Source organism: Daucus carota, chromosome 3, assembly GCF_001625215.2.
Source record: "Daucus carota subsp. sativus chromosome 3, DH1 v3.0, whole genome shotgun sequence".
Classification (NCBI taxonomy): Eukaryota; Viridiplantae; Streptophyta; class Magnoliopsida; order Apiales; family Apiaceae; genus Daucus; species Daucus carota.
The window spans coordinates 18,913,010-18,938,640 of NC_030383.2; the positions used below are offsets into that span (position 1 = coordinate 18,913,010).

At 35.8% G+C, this 25,631-nt stretch overlaps 1 long non-coding RNA gene across 1 annotated transcript; it reads left to right on the forward strand.

Moving 5' to 3' along the window:
- The first annotated feature begins 13,547 nt into the window (after positions 1 to 13,547).
- Positions 13,548 to 23,777, forward strand: LOC135151088 (uncharacterized). The gene is made up of 2 exons (XR_010289566.1): positions 13,548 to 15,815; positions 23,406 to 23,777. It is a non-coding gene; the product is annotated as an uncharacterized LOC135151088 (long non-coding RNA).
- Positions 23,778 to 25,631: the final 1,854 nt, after the last annotated feature.

Consider the following 25,631-nt stretch of genomic DNA (forward strand, 5'->3'; position numbering starts at 1 on the left):
AGCTTTTAGCTTCATTCCAGACTCGTTTGAGTTGAAAACACATTGTAGCTTCATTTTCGGTTGTTTAAAATTATGAAAACTTGTAGTTTCATTCTTGCTCGTTGGCCCTGGAAACAACTTGTGCTTCATTATTGGCTAGATTGAAGTTGGAAACAACTTGTAGCTTCATTCCAGACTCGTTTGAAGTTGAAAACAACTTGTAGCTTCATTTTGGTTGTTTAAATTAGAATCAACTTAGTTTCATTCTTGACTCGTTTGAGCCCGAAACAACTTGTTGCTTCATTATCGCTAGATTGAAGTTGGAAACAACTTGTAGCTTCATTCCAGACTCGTTTGAAGTTGAAAACAAATTTGTAGCTTCATTTTCGGTTGTTTAAAATTAGAATCAACTTGTTATTTCATTCTTGACTCGTTTAGCCCGGAAACAACTGTTGCTTCATTTTTGCTAGATTGAAGTTGGAAACACTTGTAGCTTCATTCAGACTCGTTTGAAGTTGAAACAAACTTGTAGCTTCATTTTCTGTGTTTAAAATTAGAATCAACTTGTAGTTTCATTCTTGACTCGTTTAAGCTGTAAACAACTTGTTGCTTTCATTGGCTAGATTGAAGTTGGAAACAACTTTAGCTTCATTCCAGACTCGTTTGAAGTTGAAAAAACAACTTGTAGCTTCTTTCGGTTGTTTAAAATTAGAATCAACTTGTAGTTTTTCTGACGTTTAAGCATGTAAACAACTTGTTGCTTCATTATTGCTAGATGAAGTGTGGAAACAACTTGTAGCTTCATTCCAGATCTGTTGAAGTTGAAACAACTTGTAGCTTCATTTTCGGTTGTTTAAAATTAGAATCAACTTGTAGTTTCATTCTTACTCGTTTGAGCCCGGAAACAACTTGTGCTTCCTTATTCGTAGATTGAAGTTGGAAAACAACTTGTAGCTTCATTCCAGACTCGTTTGAAGTTGAAAACAAATTGTAGCTTCTTTTCGGTTGTTAAAATTAGAATCAACTTTTATTTCATTCTTGATCGTTAGCGCAACAACTTGTTGCTTCATTATGCTAGATTGAAGTTGGAACAACTTGTGCTTCTTCAGACTCGTTTGAAGTTGAAACAAAATTAGGCTTCTTTCGGTTGTTTAAAATTGAATCAACTTGTAGTTTCATTTTGACTCGTTTAAGCATGTAAACAACTTGTGCTTCATATTGGCTAATTGAAGTTGGAAACATTGTAGCTTCATTCCGACTCGTTTGAGTTTGAAAACAACTTGTAGCTTCATTTTCGGTTGTTTAAAATTAGATCAACTTTTAGTTTCATTCTTGACTCGTTAGCCCGGAAACAACTTGTTGCTTCATTATTCGCTAGATTGAAGTTTGAAACAAGCTTGTAGTTCATTCCAGACTCGTTTGAAGTTTAAAACAAATTGTAGCTTCATTTCGGTGTTAAAATTAGAATCAAATTGTAGTTTCATTCTTGACTGTTTAAGAATGACAACACTTGTTGCTTCATTATTGGCTAGATTGAAGTTGGAACAACTTGTAGCTTCATTCCAGATCTGTTTGAAGTGAAAAAAACTTGTAGCTTCTTTTCGGTTTGTTAAAATTAGAATCAACTTTGTTTTCATTCTTGATCGTTTAAGCCTGTAAACAACTTGTTTCTTCCTATTGTTAGATTGAAGTTTGAAACAACTTGTAGCTTCATTCAGACTGTTTGAAGTTGAAACAACTTGTAGCTTCATTTTCGGTTGTTTAAAATTAGAATAACTTGTAGTTTCATTCTGACTCGTTTGAGCCGAGGAAACAACTTGTGCTTCATTTGGCTAGATTGAAGTTGGAAACAACTTGTAGCTTCATTCCAGATTCGTTTGAAGTTGAAAACAAATTGTAGCTCTCATTTTCGGTTGTTTAAAATTAGAATCAACTTGTAGTTTTATTCTTGACTCGTTTAGCCGCAGGAAACCATTGTTGCTTCATTATTGCTAGATTGAAGTTGGAAACAACTTGTAGCTTCATTCCAGATCGTTTGAAGTTGAAAACAAATTGTAGCTTCATTTTCGGTTGTTTTAAATTAGAATCAACCTTTTAGATTTCATCTGAATCAACTTGTAGTTTCATTCTTGACTCGTTTGAGCCCGGAAACAACTTGTTGCTTCATTATTCGCTAGATTGAAGTTGGAAACAACTTGTAGTTCATTCCAGACTCGTTTGAAGTTGAAAACAAATTGTAGCTTCATTTCGGTTGTTTAAAATTAGAATCAACTTGTAGTTTCATTCTTGACTCGGTTAAGCATGTAAACAACTTGTTGCTTCATTATTGGCTAGATTGAAGTTGGAAACAACTTGTAGCTTCATTCCAGACTCGTTTGAAGTTGAAAACAAATTGTAGCTTCGTTTTCGGTTGTTTAAAATTAGAATCAACTTGTAGTTTCATTCTACACTCGTTTAAGCATGTAAACAACTTGTTGCTTCATCATTGGCTAGAATGAAGGTGGAAACAACTTGTAGCTTCATTCCAGACTCGTTTGAAGTTGAAAACAACTTGTAGCTTCATTTCCGGTTGTTTAAAATTAGAATGAACTTGTAGTTTCATTCTTGACTCGTTTGAGCCCGGAAACAACTTGCTGCTTCATTATTGGCTAGTTTGAAGTTGGAAACAACTTGTAGCTTCATTCCAGATTCGTTTGAAGTTGAAAACAACTTGTAGCTTTGTTTTCGGTTGTTAAAAATTAGAATCAACTTATAGTTTCATTCTTGACTCGTTTAAGCATGTAAACAACTTGTTGCTTCATCATTGGCAAGATTGAAGTTGGAAACAACTTTTAGCTTCATTCCAGACTCGTTTGAAGTTGAAAACAAATTGTAGCTTCATTTTCGGTTGTTTAAAATTAGAATCAACTTGTAGTTTCATTCTTGACTCGTTTAAGCCTGTAAACAACTTGTTGCTTCATTATCGGCTAGATTGAAGTTGGAAACAAATTGGAGCTTCATTCTAGACTCGTTTGAAGTTGAAACCAACTTCTAGCTCCGTTTTCGGATGTTACAAATTAGAATCAACTTATAGTTTCATTCTTGACTCGTTTAAGCCTATAAACAACTTGTTGCTTCATTATTGGCTAGATTGAAGTTGGAATCAACTTGTATCTTCATTCCAGACTTGTTTGAAGTTAAAAACAACTTGTAGCTTCATTTCCGGTTGTTTAAAATTAGAATCAACTTGTTTCATTCTTGACTCGTTTAAGCCTGTAAACAACTTGTTGCTTCATTATTGGTTAGATTGAAGTTGGAAACAACTTGGAGCTTCATTCCAGACTCGGTTGAAGTTTAAAACAACTTGTAGCTTCATTTTCGGTTGTTTAAAATTAGAATCAACTTGTAGTTTCATTCTTGATCCGTTTGAGCCCGGAAACAACTTGTTGCTTCATTATTCGCTAGATTGAAGTTGGAAACAACTTGTAGCTTCATTCCAGACTCGTTTGAAGTTGAAAACAAATTGTAGCTTCATTTTCGGTTGTTTAAAATTAGAATCAACTTGTAATTTCATTCTTGACTCGTTTGAGCCCGGAAACAACTTGCTGCTTCATTTTTCGCTAGATTGAAGTTGGAAACATCTTGTAGTTTCATTCTAGACTTGTTTGAAGTTGAAAACAAATTGTAGCTTCATTTTCGGTTGTTTAAAATTAGAATCAACTTGTAGTTTCATTCTTGACTCGTTTAAGCATGTAAACAACTTGTTGCTTCATCATTGGCAAGATTGAAGTTGGAAACAACTTTTAGCTTCATTCCAGACTCGTTTGAAGTTGAAAACAAATTGTAGCTTCATTTTCGGTTGTTTAAAATTAGAATCAACTTGTAGTTTCATTCTTGACTCGTTTAAGCCTGTAAACAACTTGTTGCTTCATTATCGGGTAGATTGAAGTTGGAAACAAATTGGAGCTTCATTCTAGACTCGTTTGAAGTTGAAACCAACTTCTAGCTTCGTTTTCGGATGTTACAAATTAGAATCAACTTATAGTTTCATTCTTGACTCGTTTAAGCCTATAAACAACTTGTTGCTTCATTATTGGCTAGATTGAAGTTGGAATCAACTTGTATCTTCATTCCAGACTTGTTTGAAGTTAAAAACAACTTGTAGCTTCATTTCCGGTTGTTTAAAATTAGAATCAACTTGTAGTTTCATTCTTGACTCGTTTAAGCCTGTAAACAACTTGTTGCTTCATTATTGGTTAGATTGAAGTTGGAAACAACTTGGAGCTTCATTCCAGACTCGGTTGAAGTTTAAAACAACTTGTAGCTTCATTTTCGGTTGTTTAAAATTAGAATCAACTTGTAGTTTCATTCTTGACCCGTTTGAGCCCGGAAACAACTTGTTGCTTCATTATTCGCTAGATTGAAGTTGGAAACAACTTGTAGCTTCATTCCAGACTCGTTTGAATTTGAAAACAACTTGTAGCTTCATTTTCGGTTGTTTAAAATTAGAATCAACTTTTAGTTTCATTCTTGACTCGTTGGAGCCCGGAAACAACTTGTTGCTTCATTATTCGCTAGATTGAAGTTGGAAACAGCTTGTAGTTTCATTCCAGATTCGTTTGAAGTTGAAAACAAATTGTAGCTTCATTTTCGGTTGTTTAAAATTAGAATCAACTTGTAGTTTCATTCTTGACTCGTTTAAGCATGCAAACAACTTGTTGCTTCATCATTGGCTAGATTGAAGTTGGAAACAACTTGTAGCTCCATTCCAAACTCGTTTGAATTTGAAAACAACTTGTAGCTTCGTTTTCGGTTGTTAAAAATTAGAATCAACTTATAGTTTCATTCTTGATTCGTTTAAGCCTGTAAACAACTTGTTTCTTCATTATTGTCTAGATTAAAGTTTGAAACAACTTGTAGCTTCATTCTAGACTCGTTTGAAGTTGAAAACAACTTGTAGCTTCATTTTCGGTTGTTTAAAATTAGAATGAACTTGTAGTTTCATTCTTGACTCGTTTGAGCCCGGAAACAACTTGCTGCTTCATTATTAAATAGTTTGAAGTTGGAAACAACTTGTAGCTTCATTCCAGATTCGTTTGAAGTTGAAAACAATTTGTAGCTTCATTTTCGGTTGTTTAAAATTAGAATCAACTTGTAGTTTTATTCTTGACTCGTTTGAGCCCGGAAACAACTTGTTGCTTCATTATTGGCTTGATTGAAGTTGGAAACAACTTGTAGCTTCATTCCAGACTCGTTTGAAGTTAAAAACAAATTGTAGCTTCATTTTCGGTTGTTTAAAATTAGAATCAACTTGTAATTTCATTCTTGACTCGTTTGAGCCCGGAAACAACTTGCTGCTTCATTTTTCGCTAGATTGAAGTTGGAAACAACTTGTAGTTTCATTCTAGACTCGTTTGAAGTTGAAAACAAATTGTAGCTTCATTTTCGGTTGTTTAAAATTAGAATCAACTTGTAGTTTCATTCTTGACTCGTTTAAGCATGTAAACAACTTGTTGCTTCATCATTGGCAAGATTGAAGTTGGAAACAACTTTTAGCTTCATTCCAGACTCGTTTGAAGTTGAAAACAAATTGTAGCTTCATTTTCGGTTGTTTAAAATTAGAATCAACTTGTAGTTTCATTCTTGACTCGTTTAAGCCTGTAAACAACTTGTGCTTCATTATCGGCTAGATTGAAGTTGGAAACAAATTGGAGCTTCATTCTAGACTCGTTTGAAGTTGAAACCAACTTCTAGCTTCGTTTTCGGATGTTACAAATTAGAATCAACTTATAGTTTCATTCTTGACTCGTTTAAGCCTATAAACAACTTGTTGCTTCATTATTGGCTAGATTGAAGTTGGAATCAACTTGTATCTTCATTCCAGACTTGTTTGAAGTTAAAAACAACTTGTAGCTTCATTTCCGGTTGTTTAAAATTAGAATCAACTTGTAGTTTCATTCTTGACTCGTTTAAGCCTGTAAACAACTTGTTGCTTCATTATTGGTTAGATTGAAGTTGGAAACAACTTGGAGCTTCATTCCAGACTCGGTTGAAGTTTAAAACAACTTGTAGCTTCATTTTCGGTTGTTTAAAATTAGAATCAACTTGTAGTTTCATTCTTGACCCGTTTGAGCCCGGAAACAACTTGTTGCTTCATTATTCGCTAGATTGAAGTTGGAAAGATCTTGTAACTTCATTCCAGACTCGTTTGAAGTTGAAAACAACTTGTAGCTTCATTTCCGGTTGTTTAAAATTAGAATCAACTTGTAATTTTATTCTTGACTCGTTTAAGCCTGTAAACAACTTGTTGCTTCATTATTGGCTAGATTGAAGTTGGAAACAACTTGTAGCTTCATTCCAGACTCGTTTGAATTTGAAAACAACTTGTAGCTTCATTTTCGGTTGTTTAAAATTAGAATCAACTTTTAGTTTCATTCTTGACTCGTTGGAGCCCGGAAACAACTTGTTGCTTTATTATTCGCTAGATTGAAGTTGGAAACAGCTTGTAGTTTCATTCCAGACTCGTTTGAAGTTGAAAACAAATTGTAGCTTCTTTTCGGTTGTTTAAAATTAGAATCAACTTGTAGTTTCATTCTTGACTCGTTTAAGCATGCAAACAACTTGTTGCTTCATCATTGGCTAGATTGAAGTTGGAAACAACTTGTAGCTCCATTCCAAACTCGTTTGAATTTGAAAACAACTTGTAGCTTCGTTTTCGGTTGTTAAAAATTAGAATCAACTTATAGTTTCATTCTTGATTCGTTTAAGCCTGTAAACAACTTGTTTCTTCATTATTGTCTAGATTAAAGTTTGAAACAACTTGTAGCTTCATTCTAGACTCGTTTGAAGTTGAAAACAACTTGTAGCTTCATTTTCGGTTGTTTAAAATTAGAATGAACTTGTAGTTTCATTCTTGACTCGTTTGAGCCCGGAAACAACTTGCTGCTTCATTATTAAATAGTTTGAAGTTGGAAACAACTTGTAGCTTCATTCCAGATTCGTTTGAAGTTGAAAACAATTTGTAGCTTCATTTTCGGTTGTTTAAAATTAGAATCAACTTGTAGTTTTATTCTTGACTCGTTTGAGCCCGGAAACAACTTGTTGCTTCATTATTCGCTAGATTGAAGTTGAAAACAACTTGTAGCTTCATTCCAGACTCGTTTGAAGTTGAAAACAAATTGTAGCTTCATTTTTGGTTGTTTAAAATTAGAATCAACTTGTAATTTCATTCTTGACTCGTTTGAGCCCGAAAACAACTTGCTGCTTCATTTTTCGCTAGATTGAAGTTGGAAACAACTTGTAGTTTCATTCTAGACTCGTTTGAAGTTGAAAACAAATTGTAGCTTCATTTTCGGTTGTTTAAAATTAGAATCAACTTGTAGTTTCATTCTTGACTCGTTTAAGCATGTAAACAACTTGTTGCTTCATCATTGGCAAGATTGAAGTTGGAAACAACTTTTAGCTTCATTCCAGACTCGTTTGAAGTTGAAAACAAATTGTAGCTTCATTTTCGGTTGTTTAAAATTAGAATCAACTTGTAGTTTCATTCTTGACTCGTTTAAGCCTGTAAACAACTTGTTGCTTCATTATCGGCTAGATTGAAGTTGGAAACAAATTGGAGCTTCATTCTAGACTCGTTTGAAGTTGAAACCAACTTCTAGCTTCGTTTTCGGATGTTACAAATTAGAATCAACTTATAGTTTCATTCTTGACTCGTTTAAGCCTATAAACAACTTGTTGCTTCATTATTGGCTAGATTGAAGTTGGAATCAACTTGTATCTTCATTCCAGACTTGTTTGAAGTTAAAAACAACTTGTAGCTTCATTTCCGGTTGTTTAAAATTAGAATCAACTTGTAGTTTCATTCTTGACTCGTTTAAGCCTGTAAACAACTTGTTGCTTCATTATTGGTTAGATTGAAGTTGGAAACAACTTGGAGCTTCATTCCAGACTCGGTTGAAGTTTAAAACAACTTGTAGCTTCATTTTCGGTTGTTTAAAATTAGAATCAACTTGTAGTTTCATTCTTGACCCGTTTGAGCCCGGAAACAACTTGTTGCTTCATTATTCGCTAGATTGAAGTTGGAAAGATCTTGTAACTTCATTCCAGACTCGTTTGAAGTTGAAAACAACTTGTAGCTTCATTTCCGGTTGTTTAAAATTAGAATCAACTTGTAATTTTATTCTTGACTCGTTTAAGCCTGTAAACAACTTGTTGCTTCATTATTGGCTAGATTGAAGTTGGAAACAACTTGTAGCTTCATTCCAGACTCGTTTGAATTTGAAAACAACTTGTAGCTTCATTTTCGGTTGTTTAAAATTAGAATCAACTTTTAGTTTCATTCTTGACTCGTTGGAGCCCGGAAACAACTTGTTGCTTTATTATTCGCTAGATTGAAGTTGGAAACAGCTTGTAGTTTCATTCCAGACTCGTTTGAAGTTGAAAACAAATTGTAGCTTCTTTTCGGTTGTTTAAAATTAGAATCAACTTGTAGTTTCATTCTTGACTCGTTTAAGCATGCAAACAACTTGTTGCTTCATCATTGGCTAGATTGAAGTTGGAAACAACTTGTAGCTCCATTCCAAACTCGTTTGAATTTGAAAACAACTTGTAGCTTCGTTTTCGGTTGTTAAAAATTAGAATCAACTTATAGTTTCATTCTTGATTCGTTTAAGCCTGTAAACAACTTGTTTCTTCATTATTGTCTAGATTAAAGTTTGAAACAACTTGTAGCTTCATTCTAGACTCGTTTGAAGTTGAAAACAACTTGTAGCTTCATTTTCGGTTGTTTAAAATTAGAATGAACTTGTAGTTTCATTCTTGACTCGTTTGAGCCCGGAAACAACTTGCTGCTTCATTATTAAATAGTTTGAAGTTGGAAACAACTTGTAGCTTCATTCCAGATTCGTTTGAAGTTGAAAACAATTTGTAGCTTCATTTTCGGTTGTTTAAAATTAGAATCAACTTGTAGTTTTATTCTTGACTCGTTTGAGCCCGGAAACAACTTGTTGCTTCATTATTCGCTAGATTGAAGTTGAAAACAACTTGTAGCTTCATTCCAGACTCGTTTGAAGTTGAAAACAAATTGTAGCTTCATTTTTGGTTGTTTAAAATTAGAATCAACTTGTAATTTCATTCTTGACTCGTTTGAGCCCGAAAACAACTTGCTGCTTCATTTTTCGCTAGATTGAAGTTGGAAACAACTTGTAGTTTCATTCTAGACTCGTTTGAAGTTGAAAACAAATTGTAGCTTCATTTTCGGTTGTTTAAAATTAGAATCAACTTGTAGTTTCATTCTTGACTCGTTTAAGCATGTAAACAACTTGTTGCTTCATCATTGGCAAGATTGAAGTTGGAAACAACTTTTAGCTTCATTCCAGACTCGTTTGAAGTTGAAAACAAATTGTAGCTTCATTTTCGGTTGTTTAAAATTAGAATCAACTTGTAGTTTCATTCTTGACTCGTTTAAGCCTGTAAACAACTTGTTGCTTCATTATCGGCTAGATTGAAGTTGGAAACAAATTGGAGCTTCATTCTAGACTCGTTTGAAGTTGAAACCAACTTCTAGCTTCGTTTTCGGATGTTACAAATTAGAATCAACTTATAGTTTCATTCTTGACTCGTTTAAGCCTATAAACAACTTGTTGCTTCATTATTGGCTAGATTGAAGTTGGAATCAACTTGTATCTTCATTCCAGACTTGTTTGAAGTTAAAAACAACTTGTAGCTTCATTTCCGGTTGTTTAAAATTAGAATCAACTTGTAGTTTCATTCTTGACTCGTTTAAGCCTGTAAACAACTTGTTGCTTCATTATTGGTTAGATTGAAGTTGGAAACAACTTGGAGCTTCATTCCAGACTCGGTTGAAGTTTAAAACAACTTGTAGCTTCATTTTCGGTTGTTTAAAATTAGAATCAACTTGTAGTTTCATTCTTGACCCGTTTGAGCCCGGAAACAACTTGTTGCTTCATTATTCGCTAGATTGAAGTTGGAAAGATCTTGTAACTTCATTCCAGACTCGTTTGAAGTTGAAAACAACTTGTAGCTTCATTTCCGGTTGTTTAAAATTAGAATCAACTTGTAATTTTATTCTTGACTCGTTTAAGCCTGTAAACAACTTGTTGCTTCATTATTGGCTAGATTGAAGTTGGAAACAACTTGTAGCTTCATTCCAGACTCGTTTGAATTTGAAAACAACTTGTAGCTTCATTTTCGGTTGTTTAAAATTAGAATCAACTTTTAGTTTCATTCTTGACTCGTTGGAGCCCGGAAACAACTTGTTGCTTTATTATTCGCTAGATTGAAGTTGGAAACAGCTTGTAGTTTCATTCCAGACTCGTTTGAAGTTGAAAACAAATTGTAGCTTCTTTTCGGTTGTTTAAAATTAGAATCAACTTGTAGTTTCATTCTTGACTCGTTTAAGCATGCAAACAACTTGTTGCTTCATCATTGGCTAGATTGAAGTTGGAAACAACTTGTAGCTCCATTCCAAACTCGTTTGAATTTGAAAACAACTTGTAGCTTCGTTTTCGGTTGTTAAAAATTAGAATCAACTTATAGTTTCATTCTTGATTCGTTTAAGCCTGTAAACAACTTGTTTCTTCATTATTGTCTAGATTAAAGTTTGAAACAACTTGTAGCTTCATTCTAGACTCGTTTGAAGTTGAAAACAACTTGTAGCTTCATTTTCGGTTGTTTAAAATTAGAATGAACTTGTAGTTTCATTCTTGACTCGTTTGAGCCCGGAAACAACTTGCTGCTTCATTATTAAATAGTTTGAAGTTGGAAACAACTTGTAGCTTCATTCCAGATTCGTTTGAAGTTGAAAACAATTTGTAGCTTCATTTTCGGTTGTTTAAAATTAGAATCAACTTGTAGTTTTATTCTTGACTCGTTTGAGCCCGGAAACAACTTGTTGCTTCATTATTCGGTAGATTGAAGTTGAAAACAACTTGTAGCTTCATTCCAGACTCGTTTGAAGTTGAAAACAAATTGTAGCTTCATTTTTGGTTGTTTAAAATTAGAATCAACTTGTAATTTCATTCTTGACTCGTTTGAGCCCGAAAACAACTTGCTGCTTCATTTTTCGCTAGATTGAAGTTGGAAACAACTTGTAGTTTCATTCTAGACTCGTTTGAAGTTGAAAACAAATTGTAGCTTCATTTTCGGTTGTTTAAAATTAGAATCAACTTGTAGTTTCATTCTTGACTCGTTTAAGCATGTAAACAACTTGTTGCTTCATCATTGGCAAGATTGAAGTTGGAAACAACTTTTAGCTTCATTCCAGACTCGTTTGAAGTTGAAAACAAATTGTAGCTTCATTTTCGGTTGTTTAAAATTAGAATCAACTTGTAGTTTCATTCTTGACTCGTTTAAGCCTGTAAACAACTTGTTGCTTCATTATCGGCTAGATTGAAGTTGGAAACAAATTGGAGCTTCATTCTAGACTCGTTTGAAGTTGAAACCAACTTCTAGCTTCGTTTTCGGATGTTACAAATTAGAATCAACTTATAGTTTCATTCTTGACTCGTTTAAGCCTATAAACAACTTGTTGCTTCATTATTGGCTAGATTGAAGTTGGAATCAACTTGTATCTTCATTCCAGACTTGTTTGAAGTTAAAAACAACTTGTAGCTTCATTTCCGGTTGTTTAAAATTAGAATCAACTTGTAGTTTCATTCTTGACTCGTTTAAGCCTGTAAACAACTTGTTGCTTCATTATTGGTTAGATTGAAGTTGGAAACAACTTGGAGCTTCATTCCAGACTCGGTTGAAGTTTAAAACAACTTGTAGCTTCATTTTCGGTTGTTTAAAATTAGAATCAACTTGTAGTTTCATTCTTGACCCGTTTGAGCCCGGAAACAACTTGTTGCTTCATTATTCGCTAGATTGAAGTTGGAAACATCTTGTAACTTCATTCCAGACTCGTTTGAAGTTGAAAACAACTTGTAGCTTCATTTCCGGTTGTTTAAAATTAGAATCAACTTGTAATTTTATTCTTGACTCGTTTAAGCCTGTAAACAACTTGTTGCTTCATTATTGGCTAGATTGAAGTTGGAAACAACTTGTAGCTTCATTCCAGACTCGTTTGAATTTGAAAACAACTTGTAGCTTCATTTTCGGTTGTTTAAAATTAGAATCAACTTTTAGTTTCATTCTTGACTCGTTGGAGCCCGGAAACAACTTGTTGCTTTATTATTCGCTAGATTGAAGTTGGAAACAGCTTGTAATTTCATTCCAGACTCGTTTGAAGTTGAAAACAAATTGTAGCTTCTTTTCGGTTGTTTAAAATTAGAATCAACTTGTAGTTTCATTCTTGACTCGTTTAAGCATGCAAACAACTTGTTGCTTCATCATTGGCTAGATTGAAGTTGGAAACAACTTGTAGCTCCATTCCAAACTCGTTTGAATTTGAAAACAACTTGTAGCTTCGTTTTCAGTTGTTAAAAATTAGAATCAACTTATAGTTTCATTCTTGATTCGTTTAAGCCTGTAAACAACTTGTTTCTTCATTATTGTCTAGATTAAAGTTTGAAACAACTTGTAGCTTCATTCTAGACTCGTTTGAAGTTGAAAACAACTTGTAGCTTCATTTTCGGTTGTTTAAAATTAGAATGAACTTGTAGTTTCATTCTTGACTCGTTTGAGCCCGGAAACAACTTGCTGCTTCATTATTAAATAGTTTGAAGTTGGAAACAACTTGTAGCTTCATTCTAGATTCGTTTGAAGTTGAAAACAATTTGTAGCTTCATTTTCGGTTGTTTAAAATTAGAATCAACTTGTAGTTTTATTCTTGACTCGTTTGAGCCCGGAAACAACTTGTTGCTTCATTATTCGCTAGATTGAAGTTGAAAACAACTTGTAGCTTCATTCCAGACTCGTTTGAAGTTGAAAACAAATTGTAGCTTCATTTTTGGTTGTTTAAAATTAGAATCAACTTGTAATTTCATTCTTGACTCGTTTGAGCCCGGAAACAACTTGCTGCTTCATTTTTCGCTAGATTGAAGTTGGAAACAACTTGTAGTTTCATTCTAGACTCGTTTGAAGTTGAAAACAAATTGTAGCTTCATTTTCGGTTGTTTAAAATTAGAATCAACTTGTAGTTTCATTCTTGACTCGTTTAAGCATGTAAACAACTTGTTGCTTCATCATTGGCAAGATTGAAGTTGGAAACAACTTTTAGCTTCATTCCAGACTCGTTTGAAGTTGAAAACAAATTGTAGCTTCATTTTCGGTTGTTTAAAATTAGAATCAACTTGTAGTTTCATTCTTGACTCGTTTAAGCCTGTAAACAACTTATTGCTTCATTATCGGCTAGATTGAAGTTGGAAACAAATTGGAGCTTCATTCTAGACTCGTTTGAAGTTGAAACCAACTTCTAGCTTCGTTTTCGGATGTTACAAATTAGAATCAACTTATAGTTTCATTCTTGACTCGTTTAAGCCTATAAACAACTTGTTGCTTCATTATTGGCTAGATTGAAGTTGGAATCAACTTGTATCTTCATTCCAGACTTGTTTGAAGTTAAAAACAACTTGTAGCTTCATTTCCGGTTGTTTAAAATTAGAATCTGATTAGTCCATATTTTTGGATATTTAAGTGCCTATTTTTTGTTTATTTTCGTAGTATTAATCGCTTATTTATTTTATTTCAGGAAATTGTAGATAAATAAAGAAAGAAGAGAAAATGCAAGAAAAAGAAGAAAATGAAAAGAAAAGAAGAAAAAAAAGGAATTGGCAAGTAAGGGACACATGGAGGGCCACAATCTTCCCAACACACAAGGCACATGGATGGTCAAGATTGAGCCACCCTACCCCTAAACCCTAATTCTTTAGTTATAAATACCCCTCTTCTTTTACTTGTAATCACCAACCTACCAACCTAGCAACCTAGCCACCTACCCAACTTTTCTACCTAGTCATTTCTATAGTTAGTATCTTAGATAGATTTACATTTTGCTAGCCCCAATTTCCTTTCCAAGCGTGTATACACTTTTTAATTTCTATGCAAATCTCTTTTAGCTTCATCTTGTATTGTCTTTTTAATTTATTTTCTCCAAGTAGTATGATTCTTCTAAGTACCACCACATGCTTTTAAGCTTTTGGGAAATGAAGAATCATTGAGCTTGTGATTAGTGTAGATCTCTTACTTTTTAGATTTAATTTTTAGTAGAAATTTGAGCTCTAGCACAAAAGATGATTTGTGTAGGGGCTTAAGCTTTATATTTCCAGATTTCAACCTTGTTAATTCGGCACTTGTTTTGTTTATTAGCATCTCTTTGTCTTTCTTATCAATACTATGCTTATCTTAGTTTTTGTTAAAACAAATGCACAGGACTTGTTTCTCGTTTTCTTAAAATAACCACTGTTCCCCTGTTCTTCCTTTATACAAACACATCTCCTTGGTATTTAGTTTAAACACAAAACCCCAAAGCTCCGTTTTCTTCATTTCACCGAGTCACACTGCCGAGTTATGTGTTCGTATTTTGTTAAGTTGCTGCGTTTTCTTTCCCTTATCCGAGTTTTGTCCGAGTTCGCTGAGTAGTAGTACTGAGTCGAAAACCCCTGTTCCAAGTTTGTATGTCAAGTCGATTGAGTCATGGCTGTAGTTTTTGTTGTTGAATGCTGTTATTGAGTTCTCGTTTTGCCCTGCGATTGCGTTTCTTTCGGTTCCTTGACTGCGAGCCCGAGTCTGAGTATCTTTGCTCTGTTTTGGCTGCATTTCAATCGAGTCCAGTACCGAGTTTGAGTTCTGAGATGTTTGGGTTTCGTTATTTTGTTTAGTCCGCTCGGTGTTAACTGAGTTTTGTTTCTTCTTGGCTGCGTCTGTTTTGAATACACTGAGTTTGGGTCCTGGTTTAGTCGAGTTGTTGAGTGTTGTTGATGGGTTTGAAATCAAGTCATAGCTGTTCTTTTCGGAGTTTAGTTGCAGATTATTTACTGGTTTTATGATTTGGATGTTGAGTTTTGTAAACAGAGTAGTGAGTAGTGTTTGTTGCGTTTTTTTTGGATTTTGTCGAGTTGTCTTGAAGTCCTGCTGCAGTGTCCAATTAGTTTTTGATTGTTTGTAAGTATGTTTTACTGGCTTTTGATTATAGTCCAGGTCCTTGTTCATTTTTTTTTTGCTTAAATTTCCAAGTTTATAAGCTGGTCTGAGTTATGCTGAGTCGAGGTTTAGTTTTGAATTATGCTGGGTTTTGTTCTGTCGTTGTCCAAGCTGCTATATAGTTTGTAATCACTGTCTGGGTTCCTTTAGAGTTTATTTTGTTAGTTAAGTCGTAGTGTTAGTTTCATTCGAGTTGTTTTCTGTTCACCGAGTCACTTTATTCACTGGTAGTTTTTGAAATGGTGGATAGTTTATTGTTTTAAAGTAAACTTTGTTTTAACATTCTTGTTTTCGGAGTCATGCATTCAGTCGAGTTACTAGTGGTACTAGTTAATTTTCATTTGCTGAACAAGTTAATTAGTTAAGTTTTGATTAGTAATAATTAATTAGATTAGCTTACAATGAAATCTTAGAGTTAAATTTAGAAACCCCTTTTTCTCAAAATATTTTGTTCTTTTCCGCCTAGATTAATTAATTAAGGATTTGCGAAAAATAATTTTAATCTCTGTGGATCGAATCATAAATATTAAAACGGTGATCGTGCGCTTGCGATTTAAAAGGTAATCATTTCGAGCACATCAAGTTTTTGGCGCCGCTGCCGGGGATTAAAATTAATTTTTTTCGCTCCTTTATTTTTAATCTTTCGGATTAGTTTGTTTCTCACTATTTTTTGTTCTTTATTTCGAGGAGGAGTATTCGGGAATCATGGAGTAAAGTGAACAAATTTTGCTCGGATTTGGAAGCTTGCTTTGGTATACCGTATCTCTCCACTCTTATTTTTCGTTTTTATTTAGAAAATCACAAACAAATCTGAAAATTGAAAAAAAACACAAACAAATCAAATATTTAAAATCCAAAAATATTAGATAGAATTAAATATGTGTTGCATCATGCATTTAATCACTTAGGGCACATCATTTAGATTTTAATTTTTTGTTTTTAAATTTTCGTACCTATATTTGTGGTGATCGCTGGAGGACCCAAAGGTACGTTAATTTCTTTCTTTTCTTTAGATTAAAACACGTAGTGTAGAGCATCCATATTTGTTTACCGCTTTTATTATCTCGTTGTGTGGTGCATCATTTTAAATAAAATCTTAAGGGCAAAACCACTCATAAGATAAGGGGGGAGATTTCATCACTCTTTCCTTGGCCCACAACGACTTAATCCTTCATTTTGCATTCCCTAGCCTTTTAATAAAATTGAATTAGACGTTAGCCCCTAGGATTTCGCGCTCAACTAGGAAGGTACCTAAAAGACGAGGTAATCTTTAATTATTCTGACTTTTCGGTGTCTAAGGCAAGCGAAAGCTTACCTGGCCGATTAAGGTTTGGTGTCTAAGCGCGGAGATTGGCCTCTTGGCAATGCCTGCTCCAAACTGGCCAGACCGGTCCGAATAATTTTGGATTTATCGAGTTTTTGGTGGTCCTTAACGTTAGGAGCAAGGTCTAGTTCATTTTTATTAGGGAACCCTAGAATTAAGTTTTTCTTTCACTTTTACACCCTTTCTTTTGTTTGTTTTATTTCTTCGTACTTATTTGCTACGTGTTTACTATCTAGTTTATGCGAACTACTTGGGTTAGGAGCGAATCGTCTAGATTAGTTAGACCAATCATCGAAATTCCTTCTTCGTCCTCTTCGGACTCCGAACCCATAGAAGCTAGCGAACCGATAGTAAACATGGCCTTGTCTCTTAAAGACCGCTGTTACCCGTCCCGTTCCGCTCAACCTTCGTGCATCACCCTTCCTCCCGTTAATGGGAATAATTTCGAGATTAAGGCACATCACATTAGCATGTTGCCTAAATTTTTAGGGAGTGAAGGTGAGGATCCCTATCTTTTTATCCAAGAATTTGAGGAGGTTTGCGGTTTGCAAAAACTCCAACAATTGAGCGAAGATTCCATTCGGCTTAGACTAATCAACTTTGCTTTAAAAGAAAATGCTAAAAAATGGTTGTATAGTCTTCCCGTCAATTCTATTTCCACTTGGGAGGGCTTTGTGGTAATGTTTCTTAAAAAGTATTTTCCAAACCACAAAACGACTCGAATTACAAATGAAATAAATCAATTCCATCAAAGGGAAAATGAGTCTTTTTGGAAATTCTTTGATCGTTTCAAAAATCTTTTATCACAATGCCCCCACCATGGAATAGAGAAATGGAGACTTTGTAAGATTGTTTACGAGGCCTTAGATAGTCAAACAACCGCTTTGTTAGAATCTATGTGCCAAGGCAAATTCATGGAGAAAGATGAGGACCAAGGGTGGGAATTTTTCGAGGACTTAGCCGAGAAAACAATGTTATGGGAATCTACTAGAGAACCTAAAAAGTCGATCGAGGCGTCTAGTTCTAGGGGTTTGCACTCGATAGGAAACAATGTGGCAACCGATGCCAAATTAGCAACCCTTACTAAGAGACTCGAAGCTTTAGAGTCTCATAGTGGCCCCTCATCTATGCCTATGTTCCCGAACTATAATGCTCCCCATCCCGAGATGCAACAATCTCATGATTTTGAGCAAGTGAACGCGATGTTTCAACCCAAGCCTAGAAATGACCCGTTTGCACCAACGTACAACCCCGGGTGGAAGAATCACCCGAATTTCTCGTGGAACCAAGGTCAAAACTTTCAAACTCCACAACCCAATTTTCCTAGGCCCAATCCCAATTCCTTTCCGAATTATCAAAACCCGAGTCAAGCTCCGATAAATCCTCCCGGTTTTAATGATTCGGATAAGAGACTCAATTCCTTAGAAAAGAGCATAGAGGCCTTAGTGAAATCGCAAACTAACTTAACCCAATCCCAGCAAACTTTCATGCAAACTTTAACCCAAGATAGGCAACTTTTGCATTCTAATGTGCAAGCCGTCTCTAAGTTAGAGTCTCAATTGAGTCAATTAGCGAGCACGTTGTGTGAGCGAGAAAAGAACAAGTTCCCGAGCCAACCCGAGGTGAACCCGAAATTTCCACTTAATCAAAGACCCCCGGATAATGTGCATTCGGTCATTTCTCTTAGGTCGGGTAAACAAGTTGATACCCAAGTTGGTGAGAACCTCGGTAAGAAAGGGGATTCGACTTCTAACCCAAGTCCACCCCACACTACCATTAATCATGACAAACCCGAGTGTTCAAAAGCCCGTGAGGAGTCGAGTGACCCAAACCCGGAACCCGAGTTGCAAAGTGAAATAGTCTATAAACCGAGAGTCCCTTACCCACAAAGACTTATTTCACCGAAGCAATCGGCTCAAATGGAGAAGATTTTGGAAGTGTTTAAGCAAGTCAAGGTCAACATACCCCTTTTAGATGCAATTCAACAAATTCCTTCCTATGCTAAGTGTCTTAAAGAGTTATGTACCCATAAGAGAACCAACCATGTCCCTAAGAAAGCTTTCCTTACATCTCACATTAGTTCGATTCTCTCAAACCAAATTCCCGTGAAATACAAGGACCCCGGTTGTCCTACAATTTCATGTGTCATAGGAGAAACTTTTGTGGATAAGGCGTTACTTGATTTAGGGGCTAGTGTTAATCTCCTTCCATATTCTGTCTACCAAGCCTTAGGTTTAGGGGAGCTCCGCCAAACAAATGTCACACTTCAATTAGCCGATCGATCCGTGAAAATTCCTAAGGGAATGATCGAGGATGTGCTAATTAAAGTAGGTGATTTCGTGTTTCCCGTAGATTTTGTCGTCCTAGAGACCGAGCCGGTTAGGAACCCAAAGAATCAAATTCCCATCATCCTAGGACGACCCTTTTTAGCTACATCCAACGCTTTGATTAATTGTAGGAACGGCTTAATGAAGTTAACATTTGGCAACATGACAATTGACCTCAACATATTTCATGTAGGGAAACAATCCGATGATTTCTATGATCAACCTATGGACGTTAATCTAATTGATGAAATAGTTGATCAAGATCTCATGAATCCTAAAGATGCCCTTGAATTTTGCTTAAAACATTTTGGAGAGGATTGGGATGTTTCCGACTACACACATGAGGTCAACCAAATGTTAGAATCCACCATTCCTACAACAAGTCAAGAGCGTGATGTTGAACCCGAGAATTTGCCTTTACCTAAGAAAACCGTTGAGTCACAACCGCCGGAAGTAGAACTCAAACCTCTTCCCGACACTCTTAAGTATGCTTTTCTAGGCCCTAACGAGTCTTATCCCGTTATCATTGCCTCTAATTTGACTACGTCACAAGAGGAAGAACTTTTAGGAATCCTTAGAAAGCATAAGGGAGCGATAGGGTGGAGCATCTCGGACATTAAAGGAATTAGCCCGACGATTGTCCAACATAGGATTCATTTGGTAGAAGATGCAAAGCCCGTGAGAGAACCTCAAAGGAGGTTGAATCCTCCCATGATGGAGGTAGTTAAGAAAGAAATTCTTAAGTGCTTAGACAATGGGATCATCTATCCCATTTCCGATAGTAAGTGGGTGAGTCCCGTTCATGTAGTGCCTAAAAAGTCGGGCATTACTTTGGTGACCAATGAAAACAATGAGCAAGTTCCAACCCGTGTCCAATCCGGTTGGAGAATGTGTATAGACTTTAGGAAGCTCAATGCCGTCACTAGGAAAGATCATTTTCCTTTGCCTTTCATCGATCAAATGCTAGAGAGGTTAGCGGGTCATGCGTTTTATTGCTTCTTAGACGGTTACTCGGGATATTTTCAAATCCCAATCGCACCCGAGGACCAAGAAAAGACCACTTTCACTTGCCCTTTTGGAACCTTCGCTTATAGACGTCTAGCTTTCGGCCTAACTACGGGCCCGTCCACGTTCCAAAGGTGCATGACTAGCATCTTCTCGGAAATGATAGGTGACTTTCTAGAAGTCTTCATAGATGACTTTTCAATCTTTGGTCCATCTTTTCACCAATGCCTTAACAATCTAGATCGAGTGTTGAAAAGATGTGAGGAAACGGATCTAGTGTTAAATTGGGAGAAATGTCATTTCATGGTTAAGGAGGGAATCGTTTTAGGACACAAAATTTCTGAAAAAGGAATCGAAGTAGACAAGGCTAAGGTCGACCTAATAGCTAATCTCCCTCCTCCCAAGTCCGTTAAGGAAATTCGTTCTTTCCTTGGACATGCGGGATTTTATCGTAGATTCATCCAAGATTTTAGCAAAAAGGCCCGACCTTTGACCAACCTTCTAGCTAAGGATGTCAAATTCGAGTTCACAAGTGAGTGTGTTCATGCCTTCGAAGACCTTAAGAGAGAATTGACTTCGGCCCCGATCATGAAGTCTCCCGATTGGAGTCAACCTTTTGAGCTCATGTGTGACGCATCCGATTATGCGATAGGAGCGGTTTTAGGACAACGAATAGATAAGAGGCCTCATGTCATTTACTACGCTAGTAAGACCTTAAATGATGCCCAACTCAATTACTCTACCACCGAGAAGGAGCTTCTAGCCGTAGTCTTTGCCTTAGAAAAGTTTCGTTCTTATCTTATCGGGTCCAAAATCATTGTTTACACCGACCATGCCGCTCTTAAGTACCTTTTCTCTAAAAAAGACTCAAAAGCCCGTTTGATTAGATGGGTGTTGTTGCTCCAAGAATTTGACTTAGAGATTAGGGATAAGAAAGGTTGTGAGAATGTCGTCGCCGATCACCTCTCTCGATTAGTGGTTGAATCCACTAACGACTTGCCCTTAAGCGAATCCTTTCCCGACGAACACCTTCTCTCGATTTCCACTCTCCCTTGGTTCGCCGACATAGTCAATTACCTAGCAACCGGTGACATTCCCTCGACATGGTCCAAAAATGATAAAGCCAAGTTCTTTTCTCAAGTGAAACATTTCTTTTGGGACGACCCGTATCTCTTTAAGCATTGTCCCGATCAAATCATTAGGAGGTGTGTCCCAAATAGTGAGTTTCATAGCATCCTCTCGTTTTGTCATGATCAAGCATGTGGAGGTCATTTTAGTGCGAAGAAGACCGCCGCTAAAATTCTCCAATGCGGTTTTTATTGGCCTACTTTGTTTAAGGATGCCGCCGAGTATTGTTCCGCATGTAGTAGGTGTCAACATTTAGGAAGAATCACTAGGAGAAACATGATGCCTATGAGCCCAATCCTTGTTATAGAGCTTTTTGATGTGTGGGGCATAGACTTCATGGGTCCATTTCCTAGTTCGTTTGGGCACCTTTACATCCTTCTCGCGGTTGATTATGTTTCCAAGTGGGTAGAAGCCATCCCGACTCGGTCCAATGACAACAAAGTTGTCCTTAGATTCCTTAAAGAGAATATCTTTTCTCGATTTGGTACACCTAGGGCTATCATTAGTGACCAAGGGACACATTTCAAGAACCGTCAATTCGAGTCTCTTCTTAAGAAGTACTCCATCACTCATAGGCTTGCTACCCCTTATCATCCTCAAACTAGTGGCCAAGTAGAGGTCTCAAACCGGCAAATTAAGCAAATCTTAGAAAAGACGGTCAACTCGAATAGGAAGGATTGGTCCACCAAGTTGATAGACGCCTTATGGGCCTATCGGACCGCCTTTAAGACCGTCTTAGGAATGTCTCCGTATAGACTCGTGTATGGTAAAGCTTGCCATTTGCCAGTTGAGCTAGAGCATAGGGCCATGTGGGCCATTAGAGAATTGAACTTCGACTTACCCACCGCCGGTAGTCATCGGAAGTTACAATTGACCGAGTTGGACGAGCTTAGGAATGATGCCTATGAAAATGCTAAAATTTACAAAGAGAAAACCAAGGCCTTCCATGATAAAACCATTTTAAGAAAATCTTTTTCTCCCGGCCAAAAAGTTCTTCTCTACAATTCTAGGCTTCATTTGTTTCCCGGCAAGTTGCGTTCTAGATGGGACGGTCCTTACATTGTTCAAGTTGTGTTTCCTCACGGTGCTGTTGAAATTCAGGATCCTAAAAATGGTAATGTTTTCAAAGTTAATGGTCAACGTCTTAAACCATTTTTAGAATTGCCTGTTGATTCGGAGGAAGAGGTCATCCACCTCATCGACCCTTGATCATGCAAGTTGTTTCAGTAGTTAATAAAAATCCCTTCATCTCCTATTCAGGTATTTTTCCTCTTTACTCTCTCATTTCAATTCTCTCTTTTGCATACATTGAGGACAATGCATGATTTAGGTATGGGGAGGGCTTTAGTGTAATTCTTAAAAAATGAAAAAAATTAGAAAAATCCAAAATAGAGATGTTTTAGCTAAGTTGTCTTTCCCTCACTCGAACTTTAGGAGTAGTTGGTGTTTAGCATGTTTTCGAAAAGTATATATATATAGTGTCTTTTAGATAATTTGAACGTAGTCGAGTAAGGTTGTCTTTTTGAAACTTGTATCGACCGATTTGTACTTTAAATTCCAAGATGGCACACACATTTGCACAAGACCTTTGATGGAGAGATTGTCTAGTGATATTATTCGATACCTGAGAGAGAACCCACATGTTGAAACAATGTCGAATCGAACCTTTGCGAATAAAAAAATAGAAAAAAAAGAAAAGAAAAGAAAAAGAAAAAAAAAAAGGAATAACTACTTCAATACCCATTGTTCTTTATAGATAAAATCTTTAGATAAATGGGCAAAAGTAGATTGACTAGTCTCGTTTTGTGGCCTTTGTTACTCGAGCAATTAAGTCCGTAGGGGGATTTTAAAACCTAGTGCCCTAAGACCGTTTGGTTTGGGAGTCACTGACCTAAAGCTCGCTACATGGGTAACATTGTTTGCCTAAGAAAACGGACAAAATAAAGTCAATGCAAAAAAGGAAAAAAAGAAGAAGAATAAGAGTTTGTGAAGTTTGGCTAGATATTTGTTTCAATAGAGATTGGGTCAGTTCAAAATTGGTTGAAAAAGAGAAAATGTTCTTAGACAATTAGGATCCATCAAAGGCCTTAAATTACTTACACTCCTTGGATTTCTAGTAAATCTTTGTGTCGATGCAAGTGAATTAGAAACAACTGTATCTTGATTATTAGTAGATGAGTCTTTAAGTCGTATTTTCCTTAAAAACACTTTTTGTTAACACCAACGAAATTAGAGTCAAGTCGAGTAGACACTTGCTAGAATAGCTCGAAGATTTTATGGGTATATCTTCTGTAAACCCTTAGGAGACAAAACTCCTCTCGTAGAGATCGTCTACGAGTTTAACGGGTTGGTGAACCTAAAATCACCCGTCACGCCTACGAAAAGGAGCCTAGGAATCGCATCTAGTTTTCTTAGTTTATTTTCTTTTCTTTTGATTTTACTCGAGGACGAGCAAAAGATAGGTATGGGGAAGTTTGATTAGTCCATATTTTTGGATATTTAAGTGCCTATTTTTTGTTTATTTTCGTAGTATTAATCGCTTATTTATTTTATTTCAGGAAATTGTAGATAAATAAAGAAAGAAGAGAAAATGCAAGAAAAAGAAGAAAATGAAAAGAAAAGAAGAAAAAAAAGGAATTGGCAAGTAAGGGACACATGGAGGGCCACAATCTTCCCAACACACAAGGCACATGGATGGTCAAGATTGAGCCACCCTACCCCTAAACCCTAATTCTTTAGTTATAAATACCCCTCTTCTTTTACTTGTAATCACCAACCTACCAACCTAGCAACCTAGCCACCTACCCAACTTTTCTACCTAGTCATTTCTATAGTTAGTATCTTAGATAGATTTACATTTTGCTAGCCCCAATTTCCTTTCCAAGCGTGTATACACTTTTTAATTTCTATGCAAATCTCTTTTAGCTTCATCTTGTATTGTCTTTTTAATTTATTTTCTCCAAGTAGTATGATTCTTCTAAGTACCACCACATGCTTTTAAGCTTTTGGGAAATGAAGAATCATTGAGCTTGTGATTAGTGTAGATCTCTTACTTTTTAGATTTAATTTTTAGTAGAAATTTGAGCTCTAGCACAAAAGATGATTTGTGTAGGGGCTTAAGCTTTATATTTCCAGATTTCAACCTTGTTAATTCGGCACTTGTTTTGTTTATTAGCATCTCTTTGTCTTTCTTATCAATACTATGCTTATCTTAGTTTTTGTTAAAACAAATGCACAGGACTTGTTTCTCGTTTTCTTAAAATAACCACTGTTCCCCTGTTCTTCCTTTATACAAACACATCTCCTTGGTATTTAGTTTAAACACAAAACCCCAAAGCTCCGTTTTCTTCATTTCACCGAGTCACACTGCCGAGTTATGTGTTCGTATTTTGTTAAGTTGCTGCGTTTTCTTTCCCTTATCCGAGTTTTGTCCGAGTTCGCTGAGTAGTAGTACTGAGTCGAAAACCCCTGTTCCAAGTTTGTATGTCAAGTCGATTGAGTCATGGCTGTAGTTTTTGTTGTTGAATGCTGTTATTGAGTTCTCGTTTTGCCCTGCGATTGCGTTTCTTTCGGTTCCTTGACTGCGAGCCCGAGTCTGAGTATCTTTGCTCTGTTTTGGCTGCATTTCAATCGAGTCCAGTACCGAGTTTGAGTTCTGAGATGTTTGGGTTTCGTTATTTTGTTTAGTCCGCTCGGTGTTAACTGAGTTTTGTTTCTTCTTGGCTGCGTCTGTTTTGAATACACTGAGTTTGGGTCCTGGTTTAGTCGAGTTGTTGAGTGTTGTTGATGGGTTTGAAATCAAGTCATAGCTGTTCTTTTCGGAGTTTAGTTGCAGATTATTTACTGGTTTTATGATTTGGATGTTGAGTTTTGTAAACAGAGTAGTGAGTAGTGTTTGTTGCGTTTTTTTTGGATTTTGTCGAGTTGTCTTGAAGTCCTGCTGCAGTGTCCAATTAGTTTTTGATTGTTTGTAAGTATGTTTTACTGGCTTTTGATTATAGTCCAGGTCCTTGTTCATTTTTTTTTTGCTTAAATTTCCAAGTTTATAAGCTGGTCTGAGTTATGCTGAGTCGAGGTTTAGTTTTGAATTATGCTGGGTTTTGTTCTGTCGTTGTCCAAGCTGCTATATAGTTTGTAATCACTGTCTGGGTTCCTTTAGAGTTTATTTTGTTAGTTAAGTCGTAGTGTTAGTTTCATTCGAGTTGTTTTCTGTTCACCGAGTCACTTTATTCACTGGTAGTTTTTGAAATGGTGGATAGTTTATTGTTTTAAAGTAAACTTTGTTTTAACATTCTTGTTTTCGGAGTCATGCATTCAGTCGAGTTACTAGTGGTACTAGTTAATTTTCATTTGCTGAACAAGTTAATTAGTTAAGTTTTGATTAGTAATAATTAATTAGATTAGCTTACAATGAAATCTTAGAGTTAAATTTAGAAACCCCTTTTTCTCAAAATATTTTGTTCTTTTCCGCCTAGATTAATTAATTAAGGATTTGCGAAAAATAATTTTAATCTCTGTGGATCGAATCATAAATATTAAAACGGTGATCGTGCGCTTGCGATTTAAAAGGTAATCATTTCGAGCACATCAGAATCAACTTGTAGTTTCATTCTTGACTCGTTTAAGCATGCAAACAACTTGTTGCTTCATCATTGGCTAGATTGAAGTTGGAAACAACTTGTAGCTCCATTCCAAACTCGTTTGAATTTGAAAACAACTTGTAGCTTCGTTTTCGGTTGTTAAAAATTAGAATCAACTTATAGTTTCATTCTTGATTCGTTTAA